The following is a 22098-nucleotide window of genomic DNA, read 5'->3' as shown; positions in this document are numbered from 1 at the left end:
TTAAATGGGCATCTGGCTAATAGGATATCTCATTGAGCTTGTTCTCCCTTTTCTTTCAGAGTATACAAATATTACATGTGTTAAGATGTAAAGAGTGTAAAAAAAATAGTGTTTATATTTCAGAACATAAATGATCACTCCATTTCTGTATAGTTCTTTTGTTCCATACTTTATCCTCAGAATCGGTTCAAAAGAATTTTAATGGTAAAACTGAATATAAAAAATTCTGCAAAGGAAAATACCTAAACATTTTGTAAGCTCATATACCCTTTTCACAGACCCTGTTACCATAACAACTTGAACTGTCACTATAGTAATGCTCTTTTATTATGAAACACAGTATTTTTTTGTATGCAAGGTATTTTCATAATCTACATCTCCAAAATTAGGATTATTTGAAACATTTTCTGGAATATATTTCACAGTTTCATAGGACAGTGTATGCAAGGAACAATTTTGAAAAAAAGAAATAGTTTGATTTCTATTTCAAAAAAACCAAAAAGCTTCTCCTAAGAAATGAAAGAAAATTTACATGGTTATATTGTGAGGGCTTTACTATCTCCCTAAGTATTTTTTTCCACTGACTTAATTTGTTGGTTTATGAAACGAGAAAATGTAAAGATAATTTTAAAAGCTTTTTTTTTGCTTCTCAAACGTTTCTCTTCTCACCTTTATAAGAGTGATAAGTATTATTTAAAAGCTGATAATTTCTTTTTATATATGTAAGAACCTAAAAATAGAGAAAAAGTTAGTGTTTAAAAATATCTTTTATTTAAAAAACAAACCACCACTATAGTAAAATAGTAATATATTAATCTATGTAAATAATAGAGTATAGAATATTTCGTAACATATATAATTTATAAATACTAACAATTTTCCCTTTCTTACACAGCTTCTATAGGTTCTGAGAGAAAAGTCTAAATTTTCTGGATCCAAACAATGTACTGTAAGTATATTATATTTTTCTACCAGGTTCTGTTTACTTCGCCCATTGCAGTTTCCTAATTTTTTTCCCATTGTGAAATTTTGTCTTGGTTTTTCTGTATGATGAGAGGCTGGTTCCCAGCTCTCACACTAGTTCTCCAAGGGTAGAAAACTGTATTCTAAAAACAGCCTTGGCAGATAAATCAAAGCACTTATAAGTTAGGCTCTATAGAGCAAGCTGGTTTTTTAAAAAACAAACAATACCATAAAAAACCCTGCCTGAAACAACAGAACAGAAGTTTTCAGATAGATGCTATTTTTAAGCAAGGTATTTTGAATCATTTGTATATAAATGCCATCAGAATTCTAGTATGTGTTAAAAAGAAAATTGCATCAGGAGGTCCAGAATGCAAATTAGATATTTTAATTTCACCAGGTCTGATTGTATTTCTGGTATCTATCGTTAGAATCATGTTTTCCCTACAGGTGTATCTTGCCTGAGGGCCATTTATTTTGAATACACTGTCCTCAGAGGTGAGGGGAGAACTGCATGTGTTTCCCTGTGTTACTGCCCATCCCTGAAGGGCTCCTCAAGTCTTATTAATAGATCCCCTGGGGCAGATTAGAGTGAAACAACACTGAATGATCAGGGTTTGTAAATATATATACAGGTGGTTTTATTTTGGAACAATTTGGTTCAGGGCTGGGGAAAGCCCACAGAACATGGAGTTCCATGTAAGTTCATGTTTTAGGTGGGAATGCCCAAGTATCTCCCTGAGGGGGGAGTCCCGTGCTCTCTGTTACTGTGGATCTGTTACAACATCGTGATCATGCACAGTCCTCTGGTGAGAAACTTCAAGATCAAAAGCTTCCCTACAAGGCAGTATAATTAAACTGTTATAAGATGGAATTTGCGACAATTTGTTGCTTGAGGCTTGGAATTTTGTAGTTGAACTGCTGGAAAACTCAGCCAAGTCCTGATTCAGAAGCCTTCCTTCCTAGTGTTAAAGATAACAATGAAAGAAAGGTTAGAAATGTTGGTAAATTTTCTCTGTGATGTCATGTAGAGATTGCAGGATATCTATGTTCTGATGTAAACAGTGTTTAACAAGTGCAATATCTCAATATTTAAGTTTTCTTGTACTGAATATCTGTTCTAGATGACATTTGCTGCTTCAGTGTGGCCAAAGCTGTATCCTCCATAAAGAAGCCACTAAGCTTGTTCGTTTGATTTCTTGTTCATATGCAGCTCCTTTCCTGGATTTTGTGTGGAAGACTACAGTCATTCATCAGACACTCTTTATCTGAGCAAATTTCCACTTCTCTTATTATGAATGTATGGACCTGTGCATATGTGACAATGTGAATACTGGAGGTCATTTTTGAATGCATTTTAATGCCATAATTGCAAAATCTACAGGAGTGTTCATTTTCTAGAAAGAAGGCCTATAAAGTATACAAGTTATAAAGGATTTCCAAATTACATTCAGTTATTTTCTGTTCCCACATTTAGCATTTTTTTTCATGCTGTACAGTCTTTTAAAAAATATTCACACTTTCAGTAATTGCATTGATAAAACACCAAAAGGACTTCTAGTACTGTCTTTAGCTATTTTTCATTTTCATCTTACCATAATTATCTCATTTCTCATTGCTGTCTAGTCTGACACTATGTAATAGGTCTTTAGGACAGTGTGGGAGCTTTCAAGTAGGTATGAGACCATTTTTATTCATAGTATTTATCTCTATGAGCATATATCTACTCTATAGACACTGGCAATATGCGTGCATAACACACTATTAATTGTATGTAGAGAAATTCATAGCGGACATAACACCCAGTGTCTATACAGTGTTCTATTTCTATATAATATCTTAGATAAACTCCTGGAGCACTACTACAGTAGCAAATTTATGGTCACAACATAGATACTCTGAAGCAGTCACACTGAGAGGTCTTACTTTTAATAATGTGAAAATTCATCCTTTATATGTTGAGAGCAAAAGTCCAACAGTAGCTACTCTACTACCTTTTCTGGTAAGTTGTTGTAAGAGAGGTATTAAGTCTTTAGATTTAATGTTTGCATTTAGGGGTATGCTACATTCAACAAGGATTTAAGTAGTGCATATTTGTAAAATATTTTTATGCCTTGAAAAGGCCTGAATAATATTCAGTGACAGGTATTCATATCCAGAAATATCAAATCCATTTCATTTTTGTTATTGGAAACAATGAGATATTTCTTGCAACAACAAAAATTATTTTACCTAATGAATTGTGGGAAAAATCAAGTCACCTCTGTAAGACAAACTCTGATATTAGTGTGAAGTCTGTACAGAACTGTTTTTTACTCCAAATTTTGTCCTGTGCCCAAGTAGTCAGAATACAAAATTGTGCTTACAGTGCTGTAAGGGAAAATTTCAGTGCAGGAGCCAAAAAGCACTCCTGCTTGTAGAAGCCAGGCAGAGGTGTAACTAGCCCTAGCTTGCCACTGTATATTTATTCTGCCCCTGCAGCAATATCAAACGTTCAATGTCATGCAGAAAATCTGAAACCTTGGAGGTGTTCCAGTACAGGGTTTGCAAAGGATGGTAAGATCTGTAAGTCAGCCTGTGCTCAGGTGGAGCAGTGTGGCTGCTCTGGATAAAGCTAGACATCATTCTGCTACTAGTGTAGGTGCCTGGAGCAGGGCTTAGGGCTAATGCTGTGCTGCAACCTGGTTTTTTAACATTCATAACTCCTACATTTCCATGTTTAATAGGTGGAGTGAACATTCACAAGAGAAAATAGGTTGACTTGATTTTTGGATATTTTCATCTACTTATTCCCTTAACAAAGGAACACATTTGTTTGTGTGGAACAAATCTTCTAGGTTCCCCCATATTCTTCCACATCTTGTTTTGCACAGGGGATGCTGTAGTAATGCTGTTTACAAATCTGCGCTGTCCTTTGAATCTGAGTGCTAACAGTGTTAATTAATTAGCTTTCTTTCAGTCCCACCTTCCTCTTCATTTGTAAGCGTTCTGTAAGCCTGCCAAAGCAGCCATGCAGTACCTGTCAAATAGGTTGGCTTGTATTTTCAGGGGCAGTTTGGAAATTATTTTTCTTTATGTTCTGAACTTCCTAAATACAGTCAAGTAATTTTTTTGGTCCGGTTTTGCTTTCTTACCATGCCCATTCACAGATTTCAATGGAAAACTTACTTATAAGTAAGGCTGTATTCACGACATTCTTTACAGCATGAAGGGAAAAATATGTCAATATGTTGGACTTTATGTGTAATCATAAAGTATGATTATAATCATAAAGATTTTTCTACAAATAGAAATAAGTTTTGGACTCTAAAATTAGTCCAAAATTTCAAGTTCTAAAACTGATGTTTTATCTTGCAGTGCTAGTGGAACTAGAGACCTAGAGCACAAACTTTATACCATAAAATTCCACTTTGACTTCTGAATTTAAAAATGCAGTGCTTTACTATTCAAACCTTAATATCAGGATCAGTAGTTTGAAGGCAGTAGGTGATTTCCACACTCTTCAGAAAGACCTACCACTTGTCCAGGTGGTCTGTGGATCAGAAGAAAATGTCCCATCACATCACAAATATTACAGTTGTGAGGGTCTTGGGGCACTGGTGTCAAAACCACATGTGTCCTGGCTTGATTCAGGAGACAGTTAATTTTCTTTCTAGTAGTTAGTATGGTACTCTGTTTTGGATTTATTTTTACTTTGTTGTATTAAGATTACAATGAAGACACTTTACAATTTATTATCCAAGCTACTGTGAGAGTCATCTTCTCATGGATTTGTTTGGATTGGAAGGGACCTTAAAGATCATTTGTTCCAATGCCCCTGACATGGACAGGGACACCTTCTACTCAGCCAGGTTGCTCAAAGCCCCATCCCACTGGCCTTCAATGTTTCCACGGATGGGGCACCCAGTTCTCTGGGTGGTTCTAGAACCTCACCACCTCACAGTAAAGAATTTCTTCCTATTATCTAATCTAAACCTGCCCTCTGTCAGTTTAAGGCCATTCCACCTTGTCCTATTACTTCCTACCCATGCCAAAAGTCCCTCTCCAGCTTTCTTCCCCAGGCAGAACAACCACAATTCTCTCAAACTACTTTCATATTGGAGGTATTTCTTCCATCCTTTCCCCCTGTTTTTAAAAATAACATCCTTGAAAGCTAGACTAAATTGCACTCCAATTCTTTTGTGTAGTTCCCAATAAAATTTGTAAAAAATTAGTTAGGTCACTTTATCTACTCTTTCTTACACCAATATTAACCAGTACAAAACATGATCAAGTTTATTCCTTTTCACAATTAATTGTATCTCAAAGTGAACATTATGTGGTAATTTATTAACTTACTAACATTTTTTTCTATACAATATCCAGGTTTAGGCAACTTAAAATAACACTTGCTGAATTTAGGAAATTCAATTTCCCATGTAATAGTGCCCATAGGTGGCTAACTAAAGATTATCTGAAGCTAAAATGATGGAGGAGAACGCTAAATCCTAAATCCTTTATGGCTATATAGAAGACCTTTAGCCATCCAAAGCAACCCTTTAAGGGACTAATTTCAAACAGCATAAGCTTGCCATTGGTTTCTGAAGGCAGGGGATATTTGAAAAAGGTGAACAATCTTAAAATGCTTGTTAAGAATCAGAGATAAATTAGATTTTAAGGAATGCCTTAGAGGTGGATCATTGTAAAAAGGGAATAGGATGAAACTTACCTTTGTGATATTGAAATACAAGGAAGAATTCACAAAAATATAATATACTTGAATAATTTTGGACAAATTTAAAAAATACTAAATTGGAAAGAGAGGTATAACAGTAAGATTCTGATACCAATAAACTCTCAATTTTTCATTACTCACATCCTAGATTCCTAATGATTCCCAGCTCTATAAAATAAATTAGTAAGTAATGACAGCTCAATTTCATGCTCTTCGGCAGTAGTAGCTGGGACTTGCTCACAAATGAGAAAGCTTGAAGCCCAAATCATTCCAAAGTTCCCCCTGCAACAGTGATTGTGCATTTGCATTACTGTTCATGTTTTCTGTTGAGAGCCAACAACCCATTCAGCGCCTTCTGAAGCACAAATATGTTATTTTTAAAAGATTAATAGTTATGCAGAGTGGTAACATACATTATTAGGAAGCTTGTATTTCCACATTTAACCTAATCCAATGCCCTTCAAAGAAATGTAGAATTTGGCATTCTAGCTGAGTTCTGTCAAAACATGAACCAAAAGCAATGTAGTTGTAAAATAAAGTAGAATGAAAGCAAGACTGAAATTAACTTGATCTAGTTAGGGTCAAAGGCACCTTTTCATCAAGTAAGACAGGTGAAATTATGAAGAACATTGATATAATTGTTAAATCTGGAAAAATTAGGAACAGTGTCACATAAGGAAGGCTATGGCTAATGGCAGCATTTATGACAAGTACTTGAAAGGTAATGGAGCCTGCAGTGGTTAGCATGGCAATAAGCTAAAGCAAAGCCATTATATTCAAAATACTATGTAACTGTAACCAGCAGGTAGGTACCCATAAATTCTAAGATTACTGCACAGGATATTTAGAACTGTCTGAATAGCTGTGTCTTGTTTAACCATAAGAAATAAAAAACACAGACACACCAGAGAGCATCAAGTGTAACTATAACTTTTCTTTATATTTCTATTTTCTTTGATTAGTGTGGGAGATGGCTTTTATTTCCCCATTAATATTTTATTTTTCTCCACTGTGTCTATATCTAAATTTGTCCTGATTATGTCTGAAACCAGGAATTTTAAGGGAATACAAATATGGTGTGTTATGATATGCAGACGTTTAGCATGTTTCTTCTAAGAGTTATGGCTGAAATATGGATTATAACTACTTGTTATAAAACTTGTGTTAAACTTTTTTCTTTTACTACTATTCATCCCTGAGACTATTTTAATGATTGAAAAGTAATTCTAAGAGTGTGAAAAATATTTAGTTCAAGTCATAGATTTCAGAGTAGGACATGTATATGAGGAAAAAGAACAGGGAAAGCATCCTCTGCAAAACCAGGATGTAGTAAGTAGAACACAGATATCATGGGAGGTAAAGCATCTTGCAGATTTTAGGAACAAGAAATTTTGGTTTGATAAACATGCAGACAAAATTCTTAGCTAGTTCTAGAAATTCCAAGAGGAACTAAAATCTTTCTAAGTAATAGTAGTTTAATAATGAGTCTTGAGTAAACTGCCAACAAGGGCAAAACAGTATGTTACGCACTAATATAAGGATATTCAAAAGATACAAAAAGAAAATTCTTTTTGAAAAAGGTTTTCCTAGTTTTATGGGTAAAATAATAATCTTGGAAACATAGATGATTCCTCTCCCCTCTACTGGTGAGTCACGTGCTCTGTCTAGGTCTGGGCTCCCCACCTGGACAAACTGAAGCCAGTCTAGCAAAGCACATGAAGATGATCAAGGGCTTGCAGCACCTTTCATATGAGGAAATGCTGAGAGAGCTGGGCCTGTTCAGCCTGGAGAAAAAAGGCTCAGGCTTATCCATGTGTACAAATACCTGATGGTGAGATGCGGAGAGAAGCAAAGGCAACAGATGGTATTTACTAATGCTTGTTTTTATGAGTACCTTTAATGGATGTTGCATGAAAAAAATTAGGAGTCTTGGTAGATGTATGCAGCTCAATTTAAATAATTAAATAATTACAAATAGTATAAAAGTTATATAAGGTTAGACTAGGAGGAAAATGTTGCTATGACTAGATTAATGAAAGTGAAAAGACAGAGTTATGGAAATCTCTTCTTTGTAACAAAATCTGCCATGGTAAAAAAATGTAAATTTCGCACAACCTCTTCTGCTCCTGAAATAAAATATTGGAGTGGACATAATCTTCATAAGTTGAATTCTTGTTGATGTCCACCATCTCTGTAGTAAACACTGGTAAGGCATAGGAAGAGGGAAGGAAAAAAGCTGGTGAATAGTAATGATGTTTGTCAAACCTTCATAAAAGGTTTGATAATGGCAATCATGATACAAATACCTACAGCAGTGGAAAAGTTCAATGGACCTCTGATAGTAAATATAATTAGTAAGAAGTCCAGAATGGGCATTGACTATAATCTCTATCCTACAAGGGTTTTGTTTCTTTTTTTTTTTTTTTTAACCAACCATGCTTACATTAGTAGTTTGCACACTAATTATTCACAGGTCTTGCCTGCTTCTTGACCCAGCCACTACAATGACTTGGTTGCAATCCACTAGAGAGCATGAGGCTGCCTTGTATTACTGCTTGTTATGTGATCTTCTTTTTACTTCTCATCCAGATGTAATACTCAAACGGTAACACTCACACTACTTTTCAGTGTAACACAGCTTCCACATTAATGTTATTTTCTCAAGACCACAGGTTTGGGTAGCAATTCTTGATTCACGGAAGAGGTTTCCAGCTGAAATGTGCAGTACTAAGGAGGAGTATGTGAATGCTTTCATATTTTCAGCTGCTTGGCTAGAGTGCTGCTTTTAGACTATTAGACTTTGCTGACAGAAAAGTACAACAGTACCTTTACATTGATTCAAAAGTTCACAGAAAAGAATCACAGCAAGGTACATAGTATTTTTTTGGCTTGCTTCCTAAATCAAGCTCTTACTAAATAGTATGGCAATCTCTCAATGCCTCCAGTAAAACAAAAAGCAAGGAAACCTTGGAAGTCCACAGAAACACCTGTAGAATGAGCTAATATCTGGTTATCATTTGATGAGAATGTATGGTTAAGGTGAACTTATGTGCTGAAAAACTAAAAGAATAGACTGGAATGATGGTGCAATCTGAAAATCTGATACACAATAGGATTAAAATTAGATATTTTTAATGTTACTTAGTCACTGTTATACCTGTCAGTATTTACTTATCAAATAACACAGAAGAAGATTTTTTTACCATACCCCACAGGAAAAACACTTGAATATGACTTGCTAAAATTGACCTTTACTTATACATAGTGACTTTTACATGACAGTATTATGATAAACTGACTCTAGCTTCAGATTTATTACTCAACCCTGACCTTTGGTTATATTAGAATATTGCTTTCAACCAGACTAAATAATAATGTCTCTGTGAATGTAAGGAACTGGCAGATCTGAGATGTCAATTGCCAGCTCAATTTTCCTTTCACCTGGGATTACAGCATGTCACAGTGCTTTATTGATCTGAGAGCCATTAGAGTTCAGTATTATAACTCTTCAGTTTTCCACACAGTGAAGTACAGTGCACTGTAAAAGGGATGAAGCATGAACTGGAGCATGACTCCAGTTGACACTTCAAAATTTGGAATGCTTATTTCATCAGAAATAAGTATTGTGATTTTGATTTTTTTTTTCCTAAATTGGAACTTGGAGCCAAAATATCTTTGGAAAGATATTCAAAATGATCATTCCAAAATGATTAGTGCAGGGTATTGTCCTGGTTTAGGGTCACCTTAGCACAGATATTTGGTATATACTGGGAAAAAAACCTGTTTGAGATTTAAACAGCTTCGTTTTGAAGTTACTGGAATGCTTCAAACAATAACGTCGTTGCAACTACATTGCACTCCTATTCAGTATGGCATAGTAAAACATTTTGATTTCATGATTTGATGTAATATTCATTTTTATTATACTATATTATTATAATTCTTTATATTATGTATTATATTTCAAAGTATTTTTTATATGTCAGTGAACTCAATAGATTTTGCTGATATTTTTTGATTTAATAAAATCAGTATCTGTTGTTAAAAACTCTTTAGACAGTCAGAAAATTTTCAATCTGCTGTAAACTAGAGTATTACAGTTAATAAAAGCACCCTCTTGCAACTTCCACCCATGCTTCAGAAGAATTAATGGAATGCAATGTTGTTCAAGTGGTGCAGCAGCTTCATGTGGCCTTGCTTTTCAAGTAGGGACTGAAATCAGTAGGATTCTTTCTTTATGACTATGATTATAACCCCATAGAAAGTGGCGTTATTGAAATAATTATTCATTTATGTAACACGTCATGAAGATTGAAGAGGTTATCATACTATGGGTGCCAGGATTCTTCTGGATGCCAAAGCACATCTCTGCTGCATTCAGGCCTCAAACAATTTTCAAGTATAGAACCATGGGACTGTTTATGTTGGAAAAGACCTTGAAGATCATCAATCTCCAGCCTCGTTGCCATGGGTGGGGACACGTCCCACCATACCAGGTTGCTCAGAGCCCCATCCAACCTGCCCTTGAACACTTCCAGGGATGGGGCATCCACTGATAAAGACAGCAGAACAGAATAGAGTTTTACTCACTTGATAAGGATAGTAGAACAGAGCAACATTTACTCTTGTCAAGGACAGGAGAACACAACAGCACAGCTTTGGAGAAATAAATAAAGTATGCAACTTAAGCAGACAGAAATTATGCAAAATGTATGCAGAATACCAGCTCGGCTCTGCAAGGCTGACAAAGCAGAAGTTTGTCAGCCTTGTAGAACAACAATATTGTGATCACTCAAAAGCAGGGGTCAAGAAACAGCCACCTAAAAGGACACTGGGCATTGAAGACAGACCCCCAAAGAACCATATAAGGACTCTGATGTAGGGGTTAAAGTTCTGTCATAAGGGTGAGACTATGTCAAATAAAGTCAAGGAAGTGGGGTAGCTAATGAATATGTAATCAGTGTGTATGATAAAAGCTCTGTTCCAGCACTTGTCACACTCAAATGGAGGAAGGATCCCCCAAGTGGCCAGGATGCTGTAATAAAGAACACCTGCTTTCTAATACTCAAAACTATGTTAGAAAGTTTCTATCCAGCTGATTTCAGCATCACCACAGCCTCCCTGGGTAATCTGTTCCAGTGTCTCACTACCCTCACAGTAAAAAATTCCTTCTATATATCTGACCTAAGTTTCCTGTCTTTAAGTTTGAAGTCATTCCTTCTTGTCCTATCAGTACAGTTCCTTGTGAAGAGTCTCTCTCTGGCCTCCTTCAGAGACTGGAAGGTTGCCATGAGGCCTCCACCAAACCTTCTTTTCTCCAGGCTGAACAACCCCAACTCTCTCAGCCCATCTTCATAGTAAAGCTCTAATTCTCTTATCAACTTCTTGCCTCTCCTGGACTTGCTCCAACTTGTCCTTGTGTTGGGGACTCCAGAACTGCATGAATATTCATAAAGCTGTTAGTTGTGTCTTACAACAGCTTGTCATATATTTCTGACCACTACTGCTGCACAGATGTCTTCTCTATCCAAATTATTTTTAAGGTATTTGTATTCATTGAACATGAAACTTAAGTGGGTAGGTATCCATTATATATATATATATATATATATATATATATATATATATATATATATATATATAAACATATTTTAGCAAGGTTGTTAATGACTTTTAGAAGACATATTGTTGAATTGCTTTACTTGTTCTGTGAAATTTAGCAAACAATAAAAAAAGAATGAATGTCTCCATAGATTAGCAGTGCTTTTATGGTCTAATATTTTCTTCAAATGAAATACATGTTGGTGGGGTTTTAATATTTTAGGTAGTTTTTTGTGATTATTTTAAGTGTACATTTTTCCTTTCTTATTTATGGTGGATATCAACTACTTTACAAGCTACCAAAGCAACTTAATAAGAATGGAGGTAAAATAAAAAATAATTATGCTATCTTATAAATAGCAATCTCCTTCAAATTCATATTTGTTAAAACCTAATTTTGTAATTATTATAGTTGAAACCATACTCAGGTATTGCACATAATATTTTGTACTTTGAAACCTGATGTAAAAAATTCACTGGCATTCATTGAACCATCACAAAGAGCTCTCCAGTCAAATTACTTTAAAATCAGAACTGTTTACAACAGATACAGGATTTTACTTGTTTGATGGCAGCAACAAGGTTACCTTTAAAATGTTTGTGTTAAAACAAATGTGCTTCCTGGAAAAAAAATCATTATGTGGTGCATTGAAAACAGCCATCAGCCAGCAAAATGGTCATAGAAAAATATTGCAACTGTTGTTCACTTTATTTGACTGATCTGATAAAGCCAGTAGGCCAGAAGCAGTTTGTTATTCCAGGAACTCTAACCTTCATCTCACTTAAGGAAAAAAAATTAAACAAATCAATTGTCATTCTCAGCTCTTTAGAAGACTCTGCATCTTATTTTACAAAGCAAATACTTGTTCCTATTATGATGGAGGAAATAAAAATGCAACTTCTGTCTAGAAATTACTGCTTAGCTTATTTCTATTTTATGAGCATTTCTTCCCCCTGACTGAGAGCGCAGCTTAATTGCTCAATAAAAGTGTAAGGTTTTAAGACGAAAAACCTACTATAAAATTAAATGAGATTTAAAAAATGTATGCTAAACAATGTGTCAGTTCGTTGCACCAGAGCTGGTGGCCTTGAGAGCTGAGAATTAGAGGGTCAGATTCATTAAAGCTGTATTGTGTCAGACGAAGTTGAGGCAGAATTTTGTCCAAAGTTTACAGCATATTCAAATTCAGCAAAACTGACACAAAAATTTTGTGGAACTGATCACTGCAGGGGATATGAGGTCTTTATTCACAGATAGCCACATCTTCCCAAATGAAAGTAAAATCAGATTGCAACACTTTTTTGTTTGGGGACTTTGGGCTCTGTGACTTTTTTTCTGTGAATTTCATTTATTGGGCAGTGACAAGGTAGACAAACTGAATTCTCCCTGTACTCTGCTGCTCTAAACTAATGAGAAAAGAATGTAAAGCCTAGGTTTTAAAGCTCCTGAGAAGAAGATGCTGGAGATGCACCACAGGGGAAGGATTTTTGCCTGTAGCATTCTTAGAGATTCACAGATTTGTGAATAAAGCCAGTGCCTGACAGTTGGAGAAGATGGCACTCCACAAAAACTCCCATCAGCTATTGCCTTCCCTTCACGAGGCACTTGGTATTTCTGTGCTGGAAGAAATGCTTCAGCTTCTTTAACCTTCAAACCATCACCAGGGCATGTTTTCATACCGATTTCAGCATCCTGTCAAAACAAGAGTGGCTTTTCAGGGGCTGTGACCAAGCAGTGGCCAAAGGGACACGCCCAGGACTGGTGTCTAGACAGGGTTTTCCCTTCCTCTGCCTTTGGAGGAGATGGATACTCCTGGTTCAGGTGGGACTTTGGTGGCAGGAGGCCATGCCTCCTGGCAGGCTGTCAGCAGGGAGCAGACCCTGAGAAACCATTGATGAGACAGTTTGAGGTCAAGCAGAAGTTTCCAGTTTTATTTCTATATAAAATCAGAAAACTTGAGAGTGATTGCTGTTGTGAGGTTTTTTAGAATTGCTTATATAAACCAAAGCAAAAATCAGGGGCTTTATGAGACAATGTGATATTAAATTTTAAATTGTAAATCCTTTCCATAATCCTTGCCAGGATTAAAGAATACTGATTAATGAAATATTATGGACATTTTTACACATATTTGCTTTCAGTTTTTTAATATCTATTTCATTGTCTGTTAAATCCTAGCATCTCTAGAGAGCCTAAAATAGCTTGCTTCTAAAGCTGAAGCCAACTGGACTTCATCATAGTAGAAATGGCATACTTTATTGTACCTTTTTTTTTTTTTTTTGGTACCTCATAGATTTCTGTCTGCCTCTTATCTTTGTTCTACAGTCTAGAGAAGAAAGAATTCCATACTAGCAAGTCCAAATCGAGTATCAAGTTAAACTCTCTAGCTCTACCATCATCCTCAGCCAGGGAGACAGGACTTTTTCTTACAGGTTGTGCCCTTGAATCTCAGTCATGTCTGTTGTCAGAGAACTATAAATATTTACAGGAATATGCTGGCAGAATCTCTCACAGTTCTTATAATCTGTTATTAAAATTCTGTTCTGTGGATATTTTCATGAATTCATGGAATTCCTCCTTGATGAATAGTTACATCATAACACACAGATAAGCAGAAGGTGGCACAAATTTTGAGTAACTGACTGATTCAGGGTGAAACATTTACCAGTGAGGAGCACTTATGTTGACTTCAGTTACTCTATTTGACACCTCTGTTCTTCTGAGATTGATCCTGTTTCCAGATGGCCTCTGAATATTTGCAGGGATAAAAATGCATGCATAATGCACATGGGAAAATTCCTCTTAAAATAATGGAAAAGGAGGAAAAGATCCCACTTGGAAAAGCTCTGGGTAATGATAACTATTGTTGTTTCTCTCCAACCTTGTTGCAACCTTGCAAATTGCCAGTAAAAGTAAGCTGACTTTTCATGTTTGCAGTTCCTCTAGCATACATTTCATACCTGATAGAAAAGATTTTTTTTTTTCATTTATGCTTTTTAGAAACAGTGATTTTGAACATGGTAAAAGTAATGATCTGGTGTCACAGTTCCAGAGCAGAGAAGTGCTGCTGACTTGCATGGGATTTCTCAGATTGCCACTGAAAAATTTAATTTTGGATTAATCTGATGCTTTTTCTCCTTCTATGTATTTCATTTTATGTATAAAAAAGTGAAGAAACTATTTTTTCTGGCTACTTCTAGCACTTCAGGAAAACCCAAAAACATCTCTCTTGCTTTGTTTTAGAATCTGCAACTTTTCATTAAAAAAAAAAAAAAGAAGTCCTAGTATCCGGACACTACATATTACAAACATTATGTGGATGTTGAAACTATTATGTCCATTTTTAGGACTATATGCTTTTGATTTTCTATATGTATATTTCTTTGTGAAAACCTTGCATCACTGAAGAACCTAAGATACCTTCATATCTATGTAGGCCAAATATTTTCCTTCTCTCTTTAACAGTCCCTACTTGGACCAGGGGCTTTTAATAGCTCTTGATAATTGATTATATACAAAGGCATGAATTATGTTTTCCACTGGGATTATAGTGAGATAATTATTTTTGCTTACTTTTCCATGATTTTTACACATTTTTGTGAGTCAGATCAGTCAAATATTTATTAGTGTAATAAGATATGATTGTACTATAGGCATCTGACACGTTCCTGCATAGAATCTTTATTAAGAAATGCTCTATGATTCTCTGAAGAAATTAATCATTCAGAATTTCAAATGTTCTTTAAATAATATTTGAGTAACTCAGTGTATTACCAAAGAATTCTTTCACCCTCTTTGATATTCCCAAGTCTTTTGATTTCTTGGCACATCCAGAAAGCTTCACCACAAGTGATCAAGGTTGTGAATGACTTAAAACATTGTGGGAATTACATTCTATCCTGATAAAATCATATGGTAAGTAATGCACTCATTCATTTTGAATAAACTTTCAAAATTTGAAGTTAGTTGGCACTGATTCTTCCACAATGTCATTTTCTGAAGCAGCCTCAGTACTCAGTCTGAACCACTTTGCCATGCTTTTTGCTGCATAAATTATTAAGTTTTACTTTGATGTTTTATTTCATTTTAGAAAATATCAATCACCAGCTGGAAGGAACCGCACTGTTCTTCAGTCTGTGTGACTCAGCAGACAGAGGTGAAGAAACTTTTTTATTTTGCTCTGCCAAGACTGGGTCAGTCAATGAAGCAGGCAAAGTATTGAAGAGCCATCCACCTTCACCCTAGAGCAGAGAGAGATAATTCTTTGTTCTTGGCTGTTGTATTTTATGTAATTAGGATATATTTTTTCAATCATTCTGGATGCATTCAAGTTGTAAGTGGCTCAGGATGCACACAGTGAATTATTATACTGTTGGCCTATACAGGAAGCTTTATGAGCTGTTCTGCATCCTGATTTGTTAGAGGAAGATGAAACCCCATAAAAGTCAAGCTGAAAGCTACAAAAAACATTACTGCTTTGTTTTTCCTATTTATGAAGCACTGAACTGTAGAGTACTCTAATGATAGCTTGTATTAATTTTAACAAACTTGAAAATCTTGCTGACTAGTCTAACATTTAGGTGCTTTTTCATTCTCTTTCTCACCAACCTTTAGCTTTTTGCTGGAGGCACCACATTTGTTATGTTAGCATAAGCAGATAATTACAAACAGTTGTAAAATGAAACACCAACACTGGTGAAGCTGAGAGGCTTTTAGAAGTTTCATCCCACCCAGCTACAAAAAAAATCAATTTAAATTAAAATATATGGATTGTGAACATATCAGTTTTATAAAAACAAAATCTTTTTTTGTTTGTTTTTTAAACAGCTTCAATTCTGTTAAAAAATATAGAACACATTCTCTTTCCTAAAACTAGCATTTTCTGGTTTTTGTTTTCTACTTACACCTGAACACTGGAATTTGCCTCCAGAAACTAGCCATGGGATTTGGGGGAAAAAAAAGTATTCCCTCTTCTCACAGACTGGTTTTTAACTAAAGGTTAAACTGTGTAGCAGTTGAACCTCAGGTGATCCTGAGTTGTCTGTTGGAGTGATCTTTAGCCTTTTGTAAGCAGGGCTTTATTTTGCAAAGACACAGGGGATGTGTTTGGGGGGGGGGGGTAGGTTATAATGCCTGATGTGTTGTACTGAAGAACTGAAGAAGGTAATACTAAAGAGAATAATCAGTGTTAAGAGAATAGCATGGGCACAGCAAGTGCCTTCTCATCAGATAAGTTTAGGACATGAAAAAAACCAACTGTTGGTTAATTAGAAACCTTAACCTGCAGCTGCATCTACTGATGCTGCTTCAAACTTTATTTATGTCTAGGCAGAATATATTTTATATATGTCCTGCAAACATTACAGCTCGTAATGCTTTCTTTGGCCTTTGTTCTGTATCCCATTATCCTGTGTGAAATCCATCTTGGGAGCAGACGTCGGGCACAACATTACATGAGACTCAATGAAGTTGTTATAGTAAAATTTAATGGGATGTGGACTATGTGCTGGCCCTTTTCCAAGGATGAATTTTTACCTTCTTTTTGCTTGAATTTCTGATTTCTTCCTTTGTGAAAGCTCCTCTATTTCTGTTAAGGTGTCCTTATGCTCCTTAGAAATTAATATGTATTTTAGTCCTTTACTAAAAATGTGACAAGAATACTAGCAACAAGGTAATGTCTTTTCTATTCTTTTGTCATAATGAGACTACTTGAAGAAAAAGAAAAAGAAGGAAATACAAATTCACTGGCACTTCATAAATATTATTTGTAAATCATATCCTCAAAACCATATTCCTTCTTTGCTTTTTTCCTGCCCCATTTCAAAATCAGCATATGCCCCAGGGGACCTTCCAAAAATTGGAAATATGTTATGACCACTTTTTTTATTTCCATTCTATGCCAAAAAGTAATCAATATTGCAGCATTCTAGTTCTTTGATCCCCTGACTTTATTATCCATGGAGAATATGTATTGCATCCACAGTGTTTAGTAAGCTTGTCTTCATATGATTCTTGATGAAACTAAGAACAGTATCCTGTCTTAAATCAGCAAATGGGGATGTATTTTATGGTAATCATTTTCTAAACATCAAGTTACAGAATTCACTTTTACAGCCTGCCTAGCACTGACCTTTCAATACTTTTGTATTATGATTTAATAATTTGCTGTCTTTTTCAACTCTGGTAGTAATTTGTAATGGGTTTTTTTCACACAATGAGTATGTATGCAAGTATTTATGCATATTCAATTCTCTGTATGCTTCGTGGAGGTCATATTTTCAAGGTGAGCAGATAGTTGAGGAAAAAAATTCCTACACATATACACACACACTCAAGAACAAATGCTATGTTTAAGACACAGTTTATTCTGATAGAAACAGAAATCAAGTATATTGAGTGAAAGTGAAATTTTTAGGCTAAAGAAAAAATACTTCCGTTGTTGTCCCTGCATTAGGAGGAGAAACAGTAGCCATATACAGTTTTCCATGGTTATTAAAATAGCCTAGAGTTAGAACTGTGTAAGCAAAAGTGAATTGCAAGATAGGAATAAGGCATATGGCAAAGTGGTTGAATATCTTATTGCAGGAGCAGTAAACTGATTTCACTTTAGGTCAGTTATTGACATTCCCCAGAACTCAAACCATAGCTTCAACAATCGTTCTTCAGCAATATTCTGCATTTGTCTCAAAAATGGTGTATTGTCAACTTTTTAAAAAGGAAAATTTAGGTTTAATTTTCAAAAAAGGAAAAATGCCCTTGCATTTTCAAAGTAGTTTTAAGAGGCAAAAACAAAAATAAAGTGCTTTATATCAAGGTAAATAAATGACTGAAGGAAGAGAAGGTTGTTGCTTTCCAACTTTTTTCTTATGTCACAGCTTTAAAATGTGATTAACTGGTTGTTACACTGTGTAATAAATATGCTTCAACTGAAGAAGTGTTCAATTGGCTGTTAACACTTTAAATTAATCAGTGTGTACCTCACAGCCAGCTAGAATTCATTTTTGTGACTGTAAAGTGCCATCTCTGTCATCTTCTACTACAACATATCTAGAAAGTATTCTCTACAAAACCTTTAAAATAGCTCTAAAGTGATCTCCAGGGAGATACTTGTCATGAGATAATTACTGTCCTGTGCTATATGAAACTCTTGACTGCTCTTCCTCTTCTAGAGTATCCCAGGAGAATAATCACTGTATAACAATATCTTTTCTATTGTGATTTAATATCTTCTTATGCTGATTGACAAAGCAGTCAAAGATGAAATTGATTTATCTTCCAATAGTTTTGTGGCACACTTTGAAGCAAAAAGACATTGGGCAATGCTGCTCAGAGGTGTACAACTGTCTTCCTTTCTGAAACCAGGCTTCAGCTACTCTACATTTAAAAAGGCATGAAACATGACATCTGGTAAGATCATTTTTCTCAACCACCTTTTGTAACCAGGTTTAAGATCTCCCCAGCTATTTCTTAGCTGCACAAAGCACAGCTGCTGATATGGTTATTAGATCCTTACATACCTGTGTATACATGAACACACAGGTGGAGAAGAGGCTGATATTCAGCACCTGAGCAATTCACACTTTGGGTCTTGTTGGGGTTAGGTCACCGCTGCCAGGTGGGCTTGGGTTGTACAAGGTAATCCAGATCCCCAAATATGGGAGGGGGTAAATCAGGATGAACTCTACTGGCTGACTTCACTGAGCAGGGAGTGGGAGGGAAATGGCTGAGGAAACCTCTGGTTATGTGTACTTTTTCCTGGGAGAATGACCCAACTGTTTCTCTTAGGCTCTCCAAGGGATGGAATATTCATCTTGGTCAGACTAAAACTTGGAACACAGCTTCTGGGGCTAAAAAGTTGCTGTTCCTGGCCACTTGCCACCAGCACTGAGGTTCAGCTTCATACACCAGTATTTCATGGAACAGTTTTTCACGTCACTCCCTTCCCAGCCTCTGTGGTGCCTAGGCCCCACAACAGCACCTCCTCATGCAGGGGACAAAGCCTGCATTGTTTTGTACGATGTAATTATATATTTTCGTACGATTTTAAAGGATTCTTATCTTTAAAAAGATACGGTATTTTGAAAGGAAAAGGGAATGAGGTCTGAGGCAGCTTGGAAAGCACAGGAGTTAAAAAAAAACCAAAACCATTCAAAATTGCAAATTAATATTTTAGTTGTCAAAAGAAGAATGACTGCTTCTTAAATATAGGATATTAGTTTAGTGACTGTTTTTGTGACTACATGTTCTTTTAAAATACATGCACCTCTCCACCAAAAAAAGGTAAAAAACCCCCAAAACCAACACCTTAATTTTTATTTCTTATATAATTCAGCAAGGAAACATATGAAAACAAGGCTGGAAAACATTGAATTAATTGTGTGACTTATTTGGATAAAAAAAAGTAAAGTTAAGTGAAAATTTTTGATTTCTCACTCTCCAGATGAAAGAGAAAAAAGAATAATACATCAGTGATTTGTGATGAAGTTTTTGATTTTTCCTTAAGATAATTATGAAACTATTATCTTTATTTCCCCTTTTTCCTCTCCTATTATTTGATTTGTGGGGAAATTAATAAAAGAAATTACATACAAAAAAGCAGCCCATAACTGCTGCATACTCAAATTGATAAATGTGAACCATACCCAGTGTGATATTTAACAGAAATGAAAATATGAAGGTACTAAAGTTATATCTCTTTTTTTTTCCTCTTCATTGGTTCTGTTATTAAATGGAAAGAAATCTGAATATGATGTATCTTCACAATGGACTCTTACATACTGAAACACCATTTAGCGTTATTAAAATGTGAGTTATTCCTGTAATTGGATTTTTTTTTCGACACTAAAACAATGATTGATGTACAGAATATTCACTTGATAATTCACAGAAAATACAGTAACAGTAAATTTCTAAAAGCAATTAAGTTGCCTTTCGTTAACATTGAAATTACAAGCAAAGCATACTTATTAAATTAATAAAACTGATGCATATATAATTGAGATTGAGGTAGAAACTAATATAAACTGAATTAAAATGTATTTTTACATATAATAAGCTTCTAATAATATTTCTGCTTGTTAGGCAGCACAAGCTCAATCTATGCACCTTGATGCAGAAGTGAAAATAAATGTTTAGGTTAAGCAATGCTAAGATTAATAGTTGTACTCAGTGATCTTAGTGATATTTTCCAACCTCAAAGATTCTATATTGCTGAAAAATCTCATGACAGAAAGGAAGTTTTGTAATTGCAAAAGCCAGCCCAGTGCTTCTTTTTTTCATGCTTCAGCAGAGTGGTTTCTCTATTTTCCATGTAGAAAATCAGAACTTTTCACCACCTTATTGTTATGTTGGTTGTCATCAGTGTAAGATCATGAAGATCATAAAGAAGGTCTCAGATGCTATGGTAACAGTGACTTATGAGCCTGGCGAATCACTAAAAATCACTTTATCATTTGAATAAAATGAAAAATGTATTTGCTTGTAGAGACAAAGAAAATTAAAAGAAGGCTGAAAAAAACCTGGAAGGATGATGTGCACAAAGCAAAGATAAGCACAGAATGTAAGTGAAACATGCAATGAAGAGTTTTATAGATAATTAAAAACAAGTAATTTTCAGAATCTACTTAAAAGCAGGAATTATATAAAGCCATCCCATTCTGGTCAAGAAACAATTTGCCATACTTGGGCAGTGCATGTTCTATGGTTGTTATATATTTTACAGAAAAAAACATGTTTAGAACAAACTGTTTTGATTATTTCTACGACCACTTTTTTGATTATTAATACCTATTCTCAATCATAAAGACTGAATTCTCAGTATGTGAGGAAAAATATATAATAAATATACTTCAGAAATCTCTTAAATTGGGGTGAAAGATATCCCAGCCCATGTCAGGGGCACTGGAACTAGATGATCTTTTAAGATCTCTCATAATCCAGGCCATTCAGTAACTCTGTTCAGTCTTACTGTAATCATCCAAACTTTCCTACCTCTTTGTAGGTTACAAAAGAGAGGCTTCTTTTGGGAACTTAGACTTCTTGGATTACAATTATTGTAGGTTCAGTGAAGTACCATGTGCTAAATATTTCTCTAAAGTTGCTAGTTTAGGATTGTTTCTTGGAGAGAAAATTCTCTATATGAAAGCAAAGCACTTTCTTTTAAACACTGTAGTTGTTTGATTGCTATACCATAGCTTTTGTAAATTTTCATAGAAAACTTCCCAGAGTGTGTTTTTAAGTAAATAACATATCTGTTGTGTGCATATGTATGAATGTTATTTCTAGGTGAATAGTGGCACTGAAGTCCTGTGTCACCATGATATTTTTATGAAAATCCTTTGCTAGGATTTTTTTTCTCCTGAGAAGCTGAGGAGCCTTAGGAAAGAAATGTAAACAATAACTATCTGCTGCTGTGGAATGCAACAGGTGCATCTGTGATTGGTCCATGCTGGTTGTTTCTAATTAATGACCAATCAAAGATGCAGCTGGGTTGACTCTCCGAGAGTCACAAGAATTTGTTATTCATTCCTTTCTATTCCTGTCCAGCCTTCTGATGAATCCTTTCTCTCTATTCTTTTAGTATAGTTTTAACATAGCATTTTTAATATATCATAATATAACAAATCAGCTTTCTGAAACATGGAGTCAAGATTCTTGTCTCTTCCCTCGTCCTGGGACCCCTGCAAAACTCACAGTCCTGCTCTGTTTCCTTCTGGAATTCCAAATAATCTTCCTAAAACAATGTTTTCTATACATGCTCAGGCTTTTGGCATAAGGAGTAAGAGAACCAAAGTGCAGGAAAGGCTTTGATTCTCTGAGA

At 35.2% G+C, this 22098-nt stretch overlaps 1 long non-coding RNA gene across 2 annotated transcripts in view; it reads left to right on the top strand.

The window, feature by feature from the left end:
- Window positions 1–22098, top strand: part of LOC119700548 — a 32354-nt gene that overhangs the window by 6195 nt on the left and 4061 nt on the right. Inside the window, exon 1 of one of the 2 annotated variants that reach the window (XR_005256802.1) lies at window positions 20769–20838. The exons of the other annotated variant lie outside the window; for it this stretch is intronic. This is a non-coding gene — a long non-coding RNA (uncharacterized LOC119700548). Of the gene's footprint in view, window positions 1–20768; window positions 20839–22098 lie in introns of those variants that run through there. 2 annotated transcript variants of the gene reach the window in all.

The sequence above is a fragment of the Motacilla alba genome, chromosome 4, assembly GCF_015832195.1.
Source record: "Motacilla alba alba isolate MOTALB_02 chromosome 4, Motacilla_alba_V1.0_pri, whole genome shotgun sequence".
NCBI lineage: Eukaryota > Metazoa > Chordata > Aves > Passeriformes > Motacillidae > Motacilla > Motacilla alba.
The sequence above is the reverse complement of the archived record's forward strand: the minus strand, read 5'-3'. Positions and strand labels throughout refer to the sequence as shown.